Raw genomic sequence first — 20,885 nt, forward strand, 5'->3', positions numbered from 1 at the left:
GTTCAAAAGGATGCCATATGTCCTCTTTCCTGCTGGTGTTTTGTTTGAGGGTCCTGGACCCTCTTCATAAAAGGCCTAAGGATAAAGAAGTGTACTGGGTGTCCAATCAATGTTTTTTTCTATTTCCCAGTTGCCAAAAATTATCTCTGGGTTTCTACAATTAATGCCTTACCTGTACTCTATTGTTCAAAAAATGCCATATGTCCTCTTTCCTGCTGTTAAAGGCCTAAGGATAAAGAAGTGTACTGGGTGTCCAATCAAAGTTTTTTTAGATTTCCCAGTTGCAACAAATTATCTCTTGGTTTCTAAAATCAACGCTTTACCTGTAATCTATTGTTCAAAAGGATGCCATATGTCATCTTTCCTGCTGGTGTTTTGTTTGAGGGTCCTGGACCCTCTTCTAAAAAGGCATAAGGATATTAAAGAAGTGTACTGGGTGTCCAATCAATGTTTTTTTAGATTTCCCAGTTGCAACAAATTATCTCTGGGTTTCTAAAATCAATGCCTTACCTGTAATCTATTGTTCAAAAGGATGCCATATGTCATCTTTCCTGCTGGTGTTTTGCTTGAGGGTCCTGGACCCTCTTCTAAAAAGGCCTAAGGATAAAGAAATGTACTGGGTGTCCAATCAATGTTTTTTTCGATTTCCCGGTTGCAACAAATTATCTCTCAGTTTCTAAAATCAATGCCTTACCTGTAATCTATTGTTCAAAAGGATGCCATATGTCCTCTTTCCTGCTGGTGTTTTGTTTGAGGGTCCTGGACCCTCTTCATAAAAGGCCTAAGGATAAAGAAGTGTACTGGGTGTCCAATCAATGTTTTTTTTTATTTTCCAGTTGCCAAAAATTATCTTTGGGTTTCTACAATCAATGCCTTACCTGTAATCTATTGTTCAAAAGGATGCCATATGTCCTCTTTCCTGCTGGTGTTTTGTTTGAGGGTCCTGGACCCTATTCTAAAAAGGCATAAGGATATTAAAGAAGTGTACTGGGCGTCCAATCAATTTTTTTTTTCGATTTCCCGGTTGCAACAAATTATCTCTGGGTTTCTAAAATCAATGCCTTACCTGTAATCTATTGTTCAAAAGGATGCAATATGTCCTCTTTCCTGTTGGTGTTTTGCTTGAGGGTCCTGGACCCTCTTCATAAAAGGTCTAAGGATAAAGAAGTGTACTGGGTGTCCAATCAATGTTTTTTTTTTATTTCCCAGTTGCCAAAAATTATCTTTGGGTTTCTACAATCAATGCCTTACCTGCAATATATTGTTCAAAAGGATGCCATATGTCCTCTTTCCTGCTGGTGTTTTGTTTGAGGGTCCTGGACCCTCTTCTAAAAAGGCATAAGGATATTAAAGAAGTGTACTGGGCGTCCAATCAATGTTTTTTTTTCGATTTCCCGGTTGCAACAAATTATTTCTGGGTTTCTAAAATCAATGCCTTACCTGTAATCTATTGTTCAAAAGGATGCCATATGTCCTCTTTCCTGTTGGTGTTTTGCTTGAGGGTCCTGGACCCTCTTCTCAAAGGCCTAAGGATAAAGAAGTGTACTGGTTGTCCAATCAATGTTTTTTTTCTATTTCCCGGTTGCAACAAATTATCTCTTGGTTTCTAAAATCAATGCCTTACCTGTAATCTATTGTTCAAAAGGATGCCATATGTCCTCTTTCCTGCTGGTGTTTTGTTTGAGGGTCCTGGACCCTCTTCATAAAAGGCCTAAGGATAAAGAAGTGTACTGGGTGTCCAATCAATGTTTTTTTCTATTTCCCAGTTGTCAAAAATTATCTCTGGGTTTCTACAATTAATGCCTTACCTGTACTCTATTGTTCAAAAAATGCCATATGTCCTCTTTCCTGCTGTTGTTTTGTTTGAGGGTCCTGGACCCTCTTCTAAAAAGGCATAAGGAGAAAGAAGTGTACTGGGTTTCCAATCAATGTTTTTTTCTATTTCACAGTTGCAAAAATTTTTCTCTTGGTTTCTAAAATCAACGCCTTACCTGTAATCTATTGTTCAAAAGGATGCCATATTTCCACTTTCCTGCTGGTGTTTCGGTTGAGGGTCCTGGACCCTCTTCTAAAAAGGCCTAAGGATAAAGAAGTGTACTGGGTGTCCAATCAAAGTTTTTTTAGATTTCCCAGTTGCAACAAATTATCTCTGGGTTTCTAAAATCAATGCCTTACCTGTAATCTATTGTTCAAAAGGATGCCATATGTCATCTTTCCTGCTGGTGTTTTGCTTGAGGGTCCTGGACCCTCTTCTAAAAAGGCCTAAGGATAAAGAAGTGTACTGGGTGTCCAATCAATGTTTTTTTCTATTTCCCGGTTGCAACAAATTATCTCTGGGTTTCTAAAATCAATGCCTTCCCTGTAATCTATTGTTCAAAAGGATGCCATATGTCCTCTTTCCTGCTGGTGTTTTGTTTGAGGGTCCTGGACCCTCTTCTAAAAAGGCCTATGGATATTAAAGAAGTGTACTGGGTGTTCAATCAATGTTTTTTTCGATTTCCCCGTTGCAACAAATTATCTCTGGGTTTCTAAAATCAATGCCTTACCTGTAATCTATTGTTCAAAAGGATGCCATATGTCCTCTTTCCTGTTGGTGTTTTGCTTGAGGGTCCTGGACCCTCTTCTCAAAGGCCTAAGGATAAAGAAGTGTACTGGGTGTCCAATACATGTTTTTTTCTATTTCCCGGTTGCAACAAATTATCTCTGGGTTTCTAAAATCAATGCCTTACCTGTAATCTATTGTTCAAAAGGATGCCATATGTCCTCTTTCCTGCTGGTGTTTTGTTTGAGGGTCCTGGACCCTCTTCATAAAAGGCCTAAAGATAAAGAAGTGTACTGGGTGTCCAATCAATGTTTTTTTCGATTTCCCAGTTGCCAAAAATTATCTCTGGGTTTCTACAATCAATACCTTACCTGTACTCTATTGTTCAAAAAGATGCCATATGTCCTCTTTCCTGCTGGTGTTTTGTTTGAGGGTCCTGGACCCTCTTCTAAAAAGGCCTAAAGATAAAGAAGTGTACTGGGTGTCCAATCAATGTTTTTTTTTTATTTCCCATTTGCCAAAAATTATCTCTGGGTTTCTAAAATCAATGACTTACCTGTAATCTATTGTTCAAAAGGATGCCATATGTCCTCTTTCCTGCTGGTGTTTTGTTTGAGGGTCCTGGACCCTCTTCATAAAAGGCCTAAGGATAAAGAAGTGTACTGGGTGTCCAATCAATGTTTTTATCGATTTCCCAGTTGCAAAAAATTATCCCTGGGTTTTTAAAATCAATGCCTTACCTGTAATCTATTGTTCAAAAGGATGCCACATGTCCTCTTTCCTGCTGGTGTTTTGTTTGAGGGTCCTGGACCCTCTTCTAAAAAGGCCTAAGGATAAAGAAGTGTACTGTGTTTCCAATAAATGTTTTTTTCGATTTCCCAGTTGCCAAAAATTATCTTTGGGTTTCTACAATCAATGCCTTACCTGAAATCTATTGTTCAAAAGGATGCCATATGTCCTCTTTCCTGCTGGTGCTTTGTTTGAGGGTCCTGGACCCTCTTCTAAAAAGGCCTAAGGATATTAAAGAAGTTTACTGGGCGTCCAATCAATGTTTTTTTCTATTTCCCGGTTGCAACAAATTATCTCTGGGTTTCTAAAATCAATGCCTTACCTGTAATCTATCATTCAAAAGGATGCCATATGTCCTCTTTCCTGCTGGTGTTTTGTTGGAGGGTCCTGGACCCTCTTCATAAAAGTCCTAAGGATAAAGAAGTGTACTGGGTATCCAATCAATGTTTTTTTCTATTTCCCAGTTGCCAAAAATTATCTCTGGGTTTCTACAATCAATACCTTACCTGTACTCTATTGTTCAAAAAGATGCCATATGTCCTCTTTCCTGCTGGTGTTTTGTTTGAGGGTCCTGGACCCTCTTCTAAAAAGGCCTAAGGATAAAGAAGTGTACTGGGTGTCCTATCAATGTTTTTTTCGATTTCCCAGTTGCAAAAAATGATCTCTGGGTTTCTAAAATGAAGGCCTTACCTGTAATCTATTGTTCAAAAGGATGCCATATGTCCTCTTTCCTGCTGGTGTTTTGTTTGAGGGTCCTGGACCCTCTTCTAAAAGGCCTAAGGATAAAGAAGTGTACTGGGTGTCCAATCAATGTTTTTTTCTATTTCCCAGTTGCTAAAAATTATCTCTGGGTTTCTACAATCAATACCTTACCTGTACTCTATTGTTCAAAAAGATGCCATATGTCCTCTTTCCTGCTGGTGTTTTGTTTGAGGGTCCTGGACCCTCTTCTAAAAAGGCCTAAGGATAAAGAATTGTACTGGGTGTCCAATCAATGTTTTTTTTTTATTTCCCATTTGCCAAAAATTATCTCTGGGTTTCTAAATCAATGCCTTACCTGTAATCTATTGTTCAAAAGGATGCCATATATCCTCTTTCCTGCTGGTGTTTTGTTTGAGGGTCCTGGACCCTCTTCTAAAAAGGCCTAAGGATAAAGAAGTGTACTGGGTGTCCTATCAATGTTTTTTTCGATTTCCCAGTTGCAAAAAATGATCTCTGGGTTTCTAAAATCAAGGCCTTACCTGTAATCTATTGTTCAAAAGGATGCCATATGTCCTCTTTCCTGCTGGTGTTTTGTTTGAGGGTCCTGGACCCTCTTCATAAAAGGCCTAAGGATAAAGAAGTGTACTGGGTGTCCAATCAATGTTTTTTTCGATTTCCCAGTTGCCAAAAATTATCTCTGGGTTTCTACAATCAATGCCTTACCTGTAGTCTATTGTTCAAAAAGATGCCATATGTCCTCTTTCCTGCTGGTGTTTTGTTTGAGGGTCCTGGACCCTCTTCTAAAAAGGCCTAAGGATATTAAAGAAGTGTACTGGGCGTCCTGTTCAATCAATGTTTTTTTCTATTTCCAGGTTGCAACAAATTATCTCTGGGTTTCTAAAGGATGCCATATGTCCTCTTTCCTGCTGTTGTTTTGTTTGAGGGTCCTGGACCCTCTTCTAAAAATGCCTAAGGTTAAAGAAGTGTACTGGGTGTCCAATCAATGTTTTTTTCGATTTGCCAGTTGCCAAAAATTATCTTTGGGTTTCTACAATCAATGCCTTACCTGTAATCTATTGTTCAAAAGGATGCCATATGTCCTCTTTCCTGCTGGTGTTTTGTTTGAGGGTCCTGGACCCTCTTCAAAAAAGGCCTACGGGTAAAGAAGTGTACTGGGTGTCCAATCAATGTTTTTTTCGATTTCCCAGTTGCCAAAAATTATCTCTGGGTTTCTAAAATCAATGTCCTCTTTCCTGCTGGTGTTTTGTTTGAGGGTCCTGGACCCTCTTCTAAAAAGGCCTAAGGATAAAGAAGTGTACTGGGTGTCCAATCAATGTTTTTTTCTATTTCCCGGTTGCAACAAATTATCTCTGGGTTTCTAAAGGATGCCATATGTCCTCTTTCCTGCTGTTGTTTTGTTTGAGGGTCCTGGACCCTCTTCTAAAAATGCCTAAGGTTAAAGAAGTGTACTGGGTGTCCAATCAATGTTTTTTTTTATTTCCCATTTGCCAAAAAATTATCTCTGGGTTTCTAAAATCAATGCCTTACCTGTAATATATTGTTCAAAAGGATGCCATATGTCCTCTTTCCTGCTGGTGTTTTGTTTGAGGGTCCTGGACCCTCTTCTAAAAAGGCCTAAGGATAAAGAAGTGCACTGGGTGTCCAATCAATGTTTTTTTCGATTTCCCAGTTGCAAAAAATTATCTCTGGGTTTCTAAAATCAATGCCTTACCTGTAATCTATTGTTCAAAAGGATGCCATATGTCCTCTTTCCTGCTGGTGTTTTGTTTGAGGGTCCTGGACCCTTTTCTAAAAAGGCCTAAGGATAAAGAAGTGTACTGGGTGTCCAATCAATGTTTTTTTTCGATTTCCCAGTTGCCAAAAATTATCTCTGGGTTTCTAAAATCAATGCCTTACCTGTAGTCTATTGTTCAAAAGGATGCCATATGTCCTCTTTCCTGCTGCTGTTTTGGTTGAGGGTCCTGGACCCTTTTCTAAAAAGGCCTAAGGATAAAGAAGTTTACTGGGTGTCCTGTCCAATCAATGTTTTTATCTATTTCCCGGTTGCAACAAATTATCTCTGGGTTTCTAAAGGATGCCATATGTCCTCTTTCCTGCTGTTTTGTTTGAGGGTCCTGGACCCTCTTCTCAAAGGCCTAAGGATAAAGAAGTGTACTGGGTGTCCAATACATGTTTTTTTCTATTTCCCGGTTGCAACAAATTATCTCTGGGTTTCTAAAATCAATGCCTTACCTGTAATCTATTGTTCAAAAGGATGCCATATGTCCTCTTTCCTGCTGGTGTTTTGTTTGAGGGTCCTGGACCCTCTTCATAAAAGGCCTAAAGATAAAGAAGTGTACTGGGTGTCCAATCAATGTTTTTTTCGATTTCCCAGTTGCCAAAAATTATCTCTGGGTTTCTACAATCAATACCTTACCTGTACTCTATTGTTCAAAAAGATGCCATATGTCCTCTTTCCTGCTGGTGTTTTGTTTGAGGGTCCTGGACCCTCTTCTAAAAAGGCCTAAAGATAAAGAAGTGTACTGGGTGTCCAATCAATGTTTTTTTTTTATTTCCCATTTGCCAAAAATTATCTCTGGGTTTCTAAAATCAATGACTTACCTGTAATCTATTGTTCAAAAGGATGCCATATGTCCTCTTTCCTGCTGGTGTTTTGTTTGAGGGTCCTGGACCCTCTTCATAAAAGGCCTAAGGATAAAGAAGTGTACTGGGTGTCCAATCAATGTTTTTATCGATTTCCCAGTTGCAAAAAATTATCCCTGGGTTTTTAAAATCAATGCCTTACCTGTAATCTATTGTTCAAAAGGATGCCACATGTCCTCTTTCCTGCTGGTGTTTTGTTTGAGGGTCCTGGACCCTCTTCTAAAAAGGCCTAAGGATAAAGAAGTGTACTGTGTTTCCAATAAATGTTTTTTTCGATTTCCCAGTTGCCAAAAATTATCTTTGGGTTTCTACAATCAATGCCTTACCTGAAATCTATTGTTTAAAAGGATGCCATATGTCCTCTTTCCTGCTGGTTCTTTGTTTGAGGGTCCTGGACCCTCTTCTAAAAAGGCCTAAGGATATTAAAGAAGTTTACTGGGCGTCCAATCAATGTTTTTTTCTATTTCCCGGTTGCAACAAATTATCTCTGGGTTTCTAAAATCAATGCCTTACCTGTAATCTATCATTCAAAAGGATGCCATATGTCCTCTTTCCTGCTGGTGTTTTGTTGGAGGGTCCTGGACCCTCTTCATAAAAGTCCTAAGGATAAAGAAGTGTACTGGGTATCCAATCAATGTTTTTTTCTATTTCCCAGTTGCCAAAAATTATCTCTGGGTTTCTACAATCAATACCTTACCTGTACTCTATTGTTCAAAAAGATGCCATATGTCCTCTTTCCTGCTGGTGTTTTGTTTGAGGGTCCTGGACCCTCTTCTAAAAAGGCCTAAGGATAAAGAAGTGTACTGGGTGTCCTATCAATGTTTTTTTCGATTTCCCAGTTGCAAAAAATGATCTCTGGGTTTCTAAAATGAAGGCCTTACCTGTAATCTATTGTTCAAAAGGATGCCATATGTCCTCTTTCCTGCTGGTGTTTTGTTTGAGGGTCCTGGACCCTCTTCTAAAAAGGCCTAAGGATAAAGAAGTGTACTGGGTGTCCAATCAATGTTTTTTTCTATTTCCCAGTTGCCAAAAATTATCTCTGGGTTTCTACAATCAATACCTTACCTGTACTCTATTGTTCAAAAAGATGCCATATGTCCTCTTTCCTGCTGGTGTTTTGTTTGAGGGTCCTGGACCCTCTTCTAAAAAGGCCTAAGGATAAAGAATTGTACTGGGTGTCCAATCAATGTTTTTTTTTTATTTCCCATTTGCCAAAAATTATCTCTGGGTTTCTAAATCAATGCCTTACCTGTAATCTATTGTTCAAAAGGATGCCATATATCCTCTTTCCTGCTGGTGTTTTGTTTGAGGGTCCTGGACCCTCTTCTAAAAAGGCCTAAGGATAAAGAAGTGTACTGGGTGTCCTATCAATGTTTTTTTCGATTTCCCAGTTGCAAAAAATGATCTCTGGGTTTCTAAAATCAAGGCCTTACCTGTAATCTATTGTTCAAAAGGATGCCATATGTCCTCTTTCCTGCTGGTGTTTTGTTTGAGGGTCCTGGACCCTCTTCATAAAAGGCCTAAGGATAAAGAAGTGTACTGGGTGTCCAATCAATGTTTTTTTCGATTTCCCAGTTGCCAAAAATTATCTCTGGGTTTCTACAATCAATGCCTTACCTGTAGTCTATTGTTCAAAAAGATGCCATATGTCCTCTTTCCTGCTGGTGTTTTGTTTGAGGGTCCTGGACCCTCTTCTAAAAAGGCCTAAGGATATTAAAGAAGTGTACTGGGCGTCCTGTTCAATCAATGTTTTTTTCTATTTCCAGGTTGCAACAAATTATCTCTGGGTTTCTAAAGGATGCCATATGTCCTCTTTCCTGCTGTTGTTTTGTTTGAGGGTCCTGGACCCTCTTCTAAAAATGCCTAAGGTTAAAGAAGTGTACTGGGTGTCCAATCAATGTTTTTTTCGATTTGCCAGTTGCCAAAAATTATCTTTGGGTTTCTACAATCAATGCCTTACCTGTAATCTATTGTTCAAAAGGATGCCATATGTCCTCTTTCCTGCTGGTGTTTTGTTTGAGGGTCCTGGACCCTCTTCAAAAAAGGCCTACGGATAAAGAAGTGTACTGGGTGTCCAATCAATGTTTTTTTCGATTTCCCAGTTGCCAAAAATTATCTCTGGGTTTCTAAAATCAATGTCCTCTTTCCTGCTGGTGTTTTGTTTGAGGGTCCTGGACCCTCTTCTAAAAAGGCCTAAGGATAAAGAAGTGTACTGGGTGTCCAATCAATGTTTTTTTCTATTTCCCGGTTGCAACAAATTATCTCTGGGTTTCTAAAGGATGCCATATGTCCTCTTTCCTGCTGTTGTTTTGTTTGAGGGTCCTGGACCCTCTTCTAAAAATGCCTAAGGTTAAAGAAGTGTACTGGGTGTCCAATCAATGTTTTTTTTTATTTCCCATTTGCCAAAAAATTATCTCTGGGTTTCTAAAATCAATGCCTTACCTGTAATATATTGTTCAAAAGGATGCCATATGTCCTCTTTCCTGCTGGTGTTTTGTTTGAGGGTCCTGGACCCTCTTCTAAAAAGGCCTAAGGATAAAGAAGTGCACTGGGTGTCCAATCAATGTTTTTTTCGATTTCCCAGTTGCAAAAAATTATCTCTGGGTTTCTAAAATCAATGCCTTACCTGTAATCTATTGTTCAAAAGGATGCCATATGTCCTCTTTCCTGCTGGTGTTTTGTTTGAGGGTCCTGGACCCTTTTCTAAAAAGGCCTAAGGATAAAGAAGTGTACTGGGTGTCCAATCAATGTTTTTTTTCGATTTCCCAGTTGCCAAAAATTATCTCTGGGTTTCTAAAATCAATGCCTTACCTGTAGTCTATTGTTCAAAAGGATGCCATATGTCCTCTTTCCTGCTGCTGTTTTGGTTGAGGGTCCTGGACCCTTTTCTAAAAAGGCCTAAGGATAAAGAAGTTTACTGGGTGTCCTGTCCAATCAATGTTTTTATCTATTTCCCGGTTGCAACAAATTATCTCTGGGTTTCTAAAGGATGCCATATGTCCTCTTTCCTGCTGTTTTGTTTGAGGGTCCTGGACCCTCTTCTAAAAATGCCTAAGGTTAAAGAAGTGTACTGGGTGTCCAATCAATGTTTTTTTTTTATTTCCCATTTGCCAAAAATTATCTCTGGGTTTCTAAAATCAATGACTTACCTGTAATATATTGTTCAAAAGGATGCCATATGTCCTCTTTCCTGCTGGTGTTTTGTTTGAGGGTCCTGGACCCTCTTCTAAAAAGGCCTAAGGATAAAGAAGTGCACTGGGTGTCCAATCAATGTTTTTTTCGATTTTCCAGTTGAAAAAAATTATCTCTGGGTTTCTGAAATCAATGCCTTACCTGTAATCTATTGTTCAAAAGGATGCCATATGTCCTCTTTCCTGCTGGTGTTTTGTTTGAGGGTCCTGGACCCTCTTCATAAAAGGCCTAAGGATAAAGAAGTGTACTGGGTGTCCAATCAATGTTTTTTTCGATTTGCCAGTTGCCAAAAATTATCTTTGGGTTTCTACAATCAATGCCTTATCTGTAATCTATTGTTCCAAAGGATGCCATATATCCTCTTTCCTGCTGTTGTTTTGTTTGAGGGTCCTGGACCATCTTCTAAAATGGCCTAAAGATAAAGAAGTGTACTGGGTGTCCAATCAATGTTTTTTTCTATTTCTCTGTTCATAAAAATTATCTCAGGGATTCAATAATCAATGCCTTACCTGTAATCTATTGTTCAAAAGGATGCCATATGTACTTTTTCCTGCTGGTGTTTCGGTTGAGGGTCCTGGACCCTCTTATAAAAAGGCCTAAGGGTAAAGAAGTGTACTGGGTGTCCTGTTCAATCAATGTTTTTTCTATTTCCCAGTTGCAACAAATTATCTCTGGGTTTCTAAAATCAATGCCTTACCTGTAATCTATTGTTCCAAAGGATGCCATATGTCCTCTTTCCTGCTGTTGTTTTGTTTGAGGGTTCTGGACCCTCTTTTAAAAAGGCCTAAGGATAAAGAAGTGTACTGGGTGTCCAATCAATGTTTTTTCTATCTCCCTGTTCATAAAAATGATCTCAGGGATTCGATAATCAATGCCTTACCTGTAATCTATTGTTCAAAAGGATGCCACATGTCCTTTTTCCTGCTGGTGTTTTGGTTGAGGGTCCTGGAACCTCTTATAAAAAGGCCTAAGGGTAAAGAAGTATACTGGGTGTCCTGTCCAATCAATGTTTTTTTCTATTTCCCAGTTGCAACAAATTATCTCTGGGTTTCCAAAATCAATGCCTTACCTGTAATCTATTGTTCCAAAGGATGCCATATGTCCTCTTTCCTGTTGTTGTTTTGTTTGAGGGTTCTGGACCCTCTTTTAAAAAGGCCTAAGGATAAAGAAGTGTACTGGGTGTCCAATCAATGTTTTTTCTATCTCCCTGTTCATAAAAATTATCTGAGGGATTCGATAATCAATGCCTTACCTGTAATCTATTGTTCAAAAGGATGCCATATGTCCTCTTTCCTGCTGGTGTTTCGGTTGAGGGTCCTGGACCCTCTTCTAAAAAGGCCTAAGGACAAATAAGTGTACTGGGTGTCCTGTCCAATCAATTTTTTTTTCTCTTTCCCTGTTGCAACGAATTATCTCTGGGTTTCTAAAATCAATGCCTTACCTGTAATCTATTGTTCCAAAGGATGCCATATGTCCTCTTTCCTGCTTTTGTTTTGTTTGAGGGTCCTGGACCCTCTTTTAAAAAGGCCGAAGGAGAAAGAAGTGTACTGGGTGTCCAATCAATGGTTTTTCCTATTTCCCTGTTCATAAAAATTATCTCAGGGATTCTAAAATCAATGCCTTACCTGTAATCTATTGTTCAAAAGGATACCATCTGTCCTCTTTCCTGCTGGTGTTTCGTTTGAGGGTCCTGGACCCTCTTCTAAAAATGCCTAAGGATAAAGAAGTGTACTGGGTGTCCTGTCCATCAATGTTTTTTTCTATTTCCCGGTTGCAACAAATTATCTCATTGTTTCTAAAATCAATGCCTTCCCTGTAATCTATTGTTCAAAAGGATGCCATATGTCCTCTTTCCTGCTGTTGTTTCTGTTGAGGGTCCCGGACCCTCTTATAAAAAGGCCAAAGGAGAAAGAAGTGTACTTGGTGTCCTGTCCAATCAATGATTTTTTCTATTTCACGTTTCCTAAAAATTATCTCTGGGTTTCTAAATTCAATGCTGTACCTGTACTCTATTGTTAAAAAGAATGCCATATGTCCTCTTTCCTGCTGTTGTTTTTGTTGAGGGTCTGGGACCCTCTTCTAAAAAGGCCGAAGGAGAACGACCTGTACTGTACTGGGTGTCCAATCATGTTTTTTTTTTCAATTTCACGGTTCCTAATAAATATCTCAGTTTTATACCTGTACTCTATTGTTCAAAAGGATGGCATATGTGGTGTTTCATTCTGTTGTGGCTGTTGAGGGTCGTGGCCGTGGGCCATCGTATAAAATGGCTGAAGGAGAACGACCTGTACTGCCTTGCTGCTCCTTTTAGGAGGGCCAGCTCTTTGCATACATGCCCACAGACTCTGTAAAGCATGCCCCTTTTAGGGAGAGGTGCAGCCATAATGCAGGGTCAGAACCTCTGCCTGCAACTGTTATAATTGATTTTGCGAAAGGAAGTAACCTTACCATGGTTCCTTGCCCGCACGTCTTGTTGTTATATTTTGGTGAGGGTAATCATGATGGCCATGTTGACCACCCCGAGAGGCCTGGAAGTAAGGGATGAGATGAAAGTGCTAAGAATAGTACAACTTGAAACAAACGAGTTAGCCATGGGTGTTAGTCCAAGACCGCTTGGCTTTTTTTTGGGTTTGGGTGCGGCTAATCATGCAGGCCATATAGACCTGCCACCATTCGGTGTTGTTTCAGGTATTAAACTAATATGAACAGTACTACCAAAATACAGCCAATTAAGGGCCTATGAAGACTGAGCCAAGGTTGGATTGTAGTATTTTGTTAGGCTAATCATGATGGCCATGTAGACCTCCCCCGAGAGGCCTGGAAGTAACAGGGATGAGATGAAAGTGCTAAGAATAGTACTAATTGAAACAACCGAGTTAGCCATGGGTGTTAGTCCAAGACCGCTTGGCTTTTTTTGGTTTGGGTGCGGCTAATCAAGCAGGCCATATAAAGCTGCTACCATTCGATGTTTTATCAGGTATTAAACTAATAAGAACAGTACTACCAAAATACAGACAATTAAGGGCCTATAAAGACTGAGCCAAGGTTGGATTGTAGTATTTTGTTAGGCTAATCATGATGGCCATGTAGACCACCACCGAGAGGCCTGGAAGTAACAGGGATGAGATGAAAGTGCTAAGAATAGTACAACTTGAAACAACCAAGTTAGCCATGGGTGTTAGTTCAAGACCGCTTGGCTTTTTTTTGTTTTGGGTGCGGCTAATCATGCAGGCCATAGAGAGCTGCCACCATTCAGTGTTGTATCAGGTATTAAACTAATAAGAACAGTACTACCAAAATACAGCCAATTAAGGGCCTATGAGGCTATGAAGACTGAGCCAAGGTTGGATTGTAGTATTTTGTTAGGCTAATCATGATGGCCATGTAGACCACCCCCGAGAGGCCTGGAAGTAACAGGGATGAAAGTGCTAAGAATAGTACTAATTGAAACAACCGAGTTAGCCATGGGTGTTAGTCCAAGACCGCTTGGCTTTTTTTTGGTTTGGGTGCGGATAATCATGCAGGCCATATAGAGCTGCCACCATTCGGTGTTGTATCAAGTATTAAACTAATAAGAACAGTACTACCAAAATACAGCCAATTAAGGGCCGATGAAGACTGAGCCAAGGTTGGATTGTAGTATTTTGTTAGGCTAATCATGATGGCCATGTAGACCACCACGAGAGGCCTGGAAGTAACAGGGATGAGATGAAAGTGCTAAGAATAGTACAACTTGAAACAACCGAGTTAACAATAAGTGTTAGTCCAAGACCGCTTGGCTTTTTTTTGGTTTGGGTGGGGCTAATCATGCAGGCCATATAGAGCTGCCACCATTCGGTGTTGTATCAGGTATTAAACTAATAAGAACAGTACTATAAAAATACAGCCAATTTAGGGCCTATGAAGACTGAGCCAAGGTTGGATTGTAGTATTTTGTTCGGCTAATCATGATGGCCATGTAGACCACCACCGAGAGGCCTGGAAGTAACAGGGATGAGATGAAAGTACTAAGAATAGTACTACTTGAAACAACTGAGTTAACCATGGGTGTTAGTTCAAGACCGCTTGGCTTTTTTTTGGTTTGGGTGTGGCTAATCATGCAGGCCATATAGAGCTGCCATGATTCGGTGTTGTATCAGGTATTAAACTAATAAGAACAGTATTACCAAAATACAGCCAATTAAGGGCCTTTGAAGACTGAGCCAAGGTTGGATTGTAGTATTTTGCTAGGCTAATCATGATGACCATGTAGACCACCACCGAGAGGCCTGGAAGTAACAGGGATGAGATGAAAGTGCTAAGAAGAGTACTACTTGAAACAACCGAGTTAGCCATGGGTGTTAGTTCAAGACCGCTTGGCTTTTTTTTGGTTTGGGTGCGGCTAATCATGCAGGCCATATAGAGCTGCCACCATTCGGTGTTGTATCACGTATTAAACTAATAAGAACAGTACTACCAAAATACAGCCAATTAAGGGCCCATGAGACTATGAAGACTAAGCCAAGGTTGGATTGTAGTATTTTGTTAGGCTAATCATGATGGCCATGTAGACCACCCCCGAGAGGCCTGGAAGTAACAGGGATGAAAGTGCTAAGAATAGTACTAATTGAAACAACCGAGTTAGCCATGGGTGTTAGTCCAAGACCACTTGACTTTTTTTTGGTTTGGGTTCGGCTAATCATGGAGGCCATATAGAGCTGCCACCATTCGGTGTTGTATCAGGTATTAAACTAATAAGAAAAGTACTACCAAAATACAGCCAATTAAGGGCCTATGAAGACTAAGCCAAGGTTGGATTGTAGTATTTTGTTAGGCTAATCATGATGGCCATGTAGACCACCCCCGAGAGGCCTTGAAGTAACAGGGATGAAAGTGCTAAGAATAGTACTAATTGAAACAACCGAGTTACCATGGGTCCCAGAGCATATGTTTTGTTATTATATTTTGTAAGGGTAATCATGCAGGCCATATAGACCTCCCCCAATAGGGTGAGTAACAGGTATTGAAATGCTAAGAACAGTACTACTTAACACAAAGTTACCATGGGTCCCAGAGCATATGTCTTATTATTATATTTTGTTCGGTTAATCATGCAGGCCATATAGACCTCCCCCAATAGGGTGAGTAACAGGTATTAAAATGCTAAGACGAGTACTACTTAACACAACCTAGTTACCATGGGTCCCAGACCGCATGTCTTGTTATTATATTTTGTAAGGGTAATCATGCAGGCCATATAGACCTCCACCGATAGGGTGAGTAATAGGTATTAAAATGCTAAGGACATTACTACTTAACACAACATAGTTACCATGGGTCCCAGAACGCATGTGTTGTTATTATATTTTGTTTGGGTAATCATTCAGGCCATATAGACCTCCCCCGACAGGGTGAGTAACAGGTATTAAAATGCTAAGAACAGTACTACTTAACACAACCTAGTTACCATGGGTCCCAGACCCAGAGCAGATGTCTTATTATTATATTTTGTATGGGTAATCATGCAGGCCGTATAGACCTCCCCAAATAGGGGGAGTTATAGAGATTAAAGTGCTAAGAATAGTACTACTTAAAACACAGCCTAGTGAACGGGGGCGGAGCCAGCTACCTAAGAGAAAAGACGCACATTAATGGAGCTCCTGAAGCCAGACTACTAAAACCCTGTTCCAAACAGCCTTTTGTACCTACATTTGCTCCTTACTCTATGCTAAGAATGGCAGCCTATTCCCTGCACCTTGTTTCTCTACTCGCAGATATATGTGAGCAAGCTGATAGCCAATTCTATAGCTTGAGAGCTGTTTTTGCAGAGTTGCGCTGTCAAGATGGCGTCTCTTCCTCACCCAGCTCGGACACTAGCAAGGGGGATTTGACTGAGACTACACTATCTGCACAACACCTTCCAGATCGACCGCGAGAATGGAGACCCAGCCGGGGATTAACCGATAACCTGCCCAGACTAACGGGAAGAAACCCGGCACCACTACTGGCAGTAGATCCACACCACATGACTGATGGCCACCTACAACAAGGGGAATCCCCACAGATCACTACTAAGCGGCGTTTGCAGTTCTCCGCTGCTATTTCTAAATTGGAGCAGCATCGGTTATCTCAACCGAAGACACTCCTTATACAGAGGAAGAGGATGACCCAAGCAAGCAGCTTAAACACTTCATCTCTCACCTTTGATGACAAGACGAGCCATGCTATTACCGGGCACCTTCCCACGAGAGCAGTGACACAACGCGCCAGACCGGGTGAGACTATCAGCGGTGCAGACAGCACAATACATATCTTTAGCGCACTGCTACCTACTGTAGTTTGTAAAAATGTAAAGAAGACTAGGAGCTCATTTGACTTCTGTTTTCACCGCCTCTGGTTTGGCGCTAACAGAAAAGGGACTGGACATTCTAGGAGAGGAATTGGGTGAGACCTCAAAGTACCGTGCAGCTCCCCACATTCTATTATGATTAATGGTGGCTCGATACTTTGATTTGAATGTGGGACACTAGTTGCACATACCAGGCCTTTTTGATGGTCTTTGATGTCTGGGGTTCATGGAGAACTATTTCATTACCCCGAATATTATACGCCACCTAGTTTAACTCTGATTTGTGACATGTCCAGCTATATAAGTATTAGTATTTAACATGTGAAAGTCGACTGAGATAATGTGATACCCAGACCTTGATGAGGTTATGATATGGGGCACAAGTTGGACACTGGAGATGTAGGCTTGCAAGAAATCTACAGGCCACACAATGGAGGACAGCCTACTTCAATTCAGGACCGTTGCTCCCAGAGCCATGTTTGACTTTAGCTACTTATTTCAATAAAACGTTATTGGTGTATTGAGATCCCCTATGGTATAGTTCACATCTCTCTGATGGCTTATGTTACCTTTTTTACATATGGAAATGTATTACTATTTTCTTAAGTGTTATATATTTATATATTTTCTCATAAGCCTATTTAACCTGAGGAGTGATAAGCTGCTATTTAGTCCTCTATGTAAGTATCTACTATTACAGCTCTAGTGGCTGCATTTGAGCTCTCATTTTCCTTTACACTGACAAGCAGGTTGTTATGCTTTAGCAAAGGCACTAGCTTGCCAGTAAGCTTGTGTACCTATTAGTGAATGAGTGCAGTAGTACAGCTAATAAATATGTCTACTATGTGCTGCATACCTGCTGCAGTATAGCCTGTTTAGTTAGCTTACCTAGATAAGAGCAAACTTCTACTATTCTAGGTCTCATCATTAATGCTGGTCTATGATCTGAAACAGAAAATTTAAGTTTCATATTTCTGGCTGACTTGTATTTAGCTTATATTACATGAATACATTCACCTTAATCCTCTTCTATTGCTGTAGGGTTACTACTTTAACTCACAGTATTAAGCACTTGTTTATTTGACTGGGTCAGTTAAAATACAGGCTTAGCTTGTATAGAATAATAAATATGTCATACCCAGGTATGTTCCTTAGCCTACTTTAGCTATATTTTCACATTGGTCATACATAGTGTTTTATGCTATTTACATATATGAATAAGTCCATTTTAGAGTAGTGGCAATCCAATTTTTACAGTTGAAAGCTTATTTTCACCTATTATACTATATACCCAAGTGTTCAATAAATACTTTTGCCCCAGTTTACCATCTAATATTACAGTTAACATGTGGCCTGGGCTCTGAAAAATGCTACCCTTCTGATCGCACTAATGTAGATTATATATGCACTAGGTTCATTTATATGTTTTAGATTCCAATAGTCAACGTGCCTGACAATTTAGCTAGTTTATAAACAAATTCATAATTCTATTACTCATGTTTAATGTTTTGTATGATAGGGGACTCCTAATCATAAGCGGGAATGTCTCTATTATTGTTGATATTTATCAGTGACGCCCTATAGCTTGTACAGATTGTATTCAAAGTTGCATGTTATAGATAATGGCATACCCCCTGAACTAATCGGTTGCACAAATTGTCTGCCCTTGTTGAGCTCCTCTCTTCCCTTTCCCGCCGGTACATGTTGCCTGCGGGTCATATCCCTACTCCTTTTTCCCACATCGCTTATAGCTAGCACTTCCCCAGGAGAGGAGCTCACCCAGAAGTCTTTTATGCCCCATACTTACTAATTTACCCCTTATTGCATAACCTTATTCTGGTCACTACCAACATAATCCCCTAACCTTCTGTCCCATAGTTTACTATCCTTACGGTAATGACAATGCTAAACCACTTTAAGCCCTGATCCACACTTTCTATCTACCCCGCTCTTACAGAACTTCACTATGGTCAAAACCAACCTATTCTCATAATCTCCTGGCCCGTAGTCTATAAATCTTGCTATGATGACAGTGTTAAGCCATTTTACGCCCTGATAATGTCCCTCTACTAACTAACTTCCCTTTAACACTATAGGTACAATCATATTAACAGTGGGGAAGTTTATCATCAGGGAATACCCTAATCCGCTATTTATTAGATATAATATTCCCTAGACAGTCCTAGGACACCCCTTCTTGGACATATCTAAGTTCCCAGCACATACTCTAAACTTTGCATACCCATATATGGCTCCCCCCCCTCCCCCTTCCCATATATGTATAGCGGTGCTTACCCGCTGAATATCCCCCCCCCTGTATATCTCAGCCAAAGAGAGGCTGATGCATAAGCAAATTCTCCACAGCCTGACATCCCTAACTCTGATACTCTATTGATTATTTTCTATAGTACTGTGGAGATCATTCATTTATAATATAATATAAAATGAAGTTATATTCTACCTCGCCTAAACTTATTGTCTATTTTCAGGTTGCGATTTGATACGTAATTATACTGTTACATCTATATCCTGTTTTTCTCTTTCTAATAATGTCAATTTATAGACAATGTATTTACACCGGTGTAATTTTGGCCTAAGGGCGAAGCTTGTTTGTTAATCTATATGTTAAACTTCAATAAAAAAATTATTTAAAAAAAAAAAACACAACCTAGTTACCATGGGTCCCAGACCGCATGTCTTGTTATTATATTTTGTAAGGGTAATCATGCAGGCCATATAGACCTCCACCGATAGGGTGAGTAACAGGTATTAAAATGCTAAGGACATTACTACTTAACACAACATAGTTACCATGGGTCCCAGAACGCATGTGTTGTTATAATATTTTGTTTGGGTAATCATGCAGGCCATATAGACCTCCCCCGACAGGGTGAGTAACAGGTATTAAAATGCTAAGAACAGTACTACTTAACACAACCTAGTTACCATGGGTCCCAGACCCAGAGCAGATGTCTTATTATTATATTTTGTATGGGCAATCATGCAGGCCGTATAGAGCTCCCCAAATAGGGGGAGTTACAGAGATTAAAGTGCTAAGAATAGTACTACTTAAAACACAACCTAGTTACCATGGGTCCCAGAACGCATGTGTTGTTATTATATTTTGTTTGGGTAATCATGCAGGCCATATAGACCTCCCCTGACAGGGTGAGTAACAGGTATTAACCCCTTAATGACCGGACAATTTTTCAATTTTCTTACCCTTAATGACAATGGCTATTTTTACATTTCTGCAGTGTTTGTGTTTAGCTGTAATTTTCCTCTTACTCGTTTACTTTACCCACACATATTATATACCGTTTTTCTCGCCATTAAATGGACTTTCTAAAGATACCATTATTTTAATCATATCTTATAATTTACTATAAGGAAAATATAAAATATGAGGAAAAAATTGAAAAAAAACACACTTTTTCTAACTTTGACCCCCAAAATCTGTTACACATCTACAACCACCAAAAAACACCCATTCTAAATAGTTTTTAAATTTTGTCCCGAGTTTAGAAATACCCAATGTTTACATGTTCTTTGCTTTTTTGCAAGTTATAGGGCAATAAGTACAAGTAGCACTTTGCTATTTCCAAAACATTTTTTTTCAAAATTAGCGCTAGTTACATTGGGACACTGATATCTTCCAGCACTTCAGACAACAGAGGACATACCAGGTACGTCAACTGTCATTAAGGGAAGTTTTTTCAATGACGTACCTGGTATGTCCTCTGTCATTAAGGGGTTAAAATGCAAAGAACAGTACTACTTAACACAACCTAGTTACCATGCGTCCCAGACCCAGAGCAGATGTCTTATTATTATATTTTGTATGGGTAATCATGCAGGCCGTATAGACCTCCCCAAATAGGGGGAGTTACAGAGATTAAAGTGCTAAGAATAGTACTACTTAAAACACAACCTAGTTACCATGGGTCCCATACCGCATGTCTTGTTATTATATTTTGTAAGGGTAATCATGCAGGCCATATAGACCTCCACCGATAGGGTGAGTAACAGGTATTAAAATGCTAAGGACATTACTACTTAACACAACATAGTTACCATGGGTCCCAGAACGCATGTGTTGTTATTATATTTTTTTAGGGTAATCATGCAGGCCATATAGACCTCCCCTGACAGGGTGAGTAATAGGTATTAAAATGCTAAGAACAGTACTACTTAACACAACCTAGTTACCATGGGTCCCAGACCCAGAGCAGATGTCTTATTATTATATTTTGTATGGGTAATCATGCAGGCCGTATAGACCTCCCCAAATAGGGGGAGTTACAGAGATTAAAGTGCTAAGAATAGTACTACTTAAAACACAACCTAGTTAACATGGGTCCCAGACCGCATGTCTTATTATTATATTTTGTCAGGGTAATCAGGCAGGCCATATAGACCTCCCCCCGATAGAGGGGGGGGGGGGTAACAGGGATTAAAGTGCTAAGAAAAGTACTAATTAACACAAGCTAGTTACCATGGGTCCAACACCGTGTGTCTTGTTGTTATACTTTGTCAGGGTAATCATGCAGGCCATATAGAGCTCCCTTGATAGGGGGAGTAACAGGGATTACAGTTCTAAGAATAGTACTACTTAAACACAACCTAGTTACCATGGGTCCCAGACCAGATGTTTTCTTGTTATACTTT

This window comes from Bombina bombina, chromosome 5 (assembly GCF_027579735.1).
Source record: "Bombina bombina isolate aBomBom1 chromosome 5, aBomBom1.pri, whole genome shotgun sequence".
Classification (NCBI taxonomy): domain Eukaryota; kingdom Metazoa; phylum Chordata; class Amphibia; order Anura; family Bombinatoridae; genus Bombina; species Bombina bombina.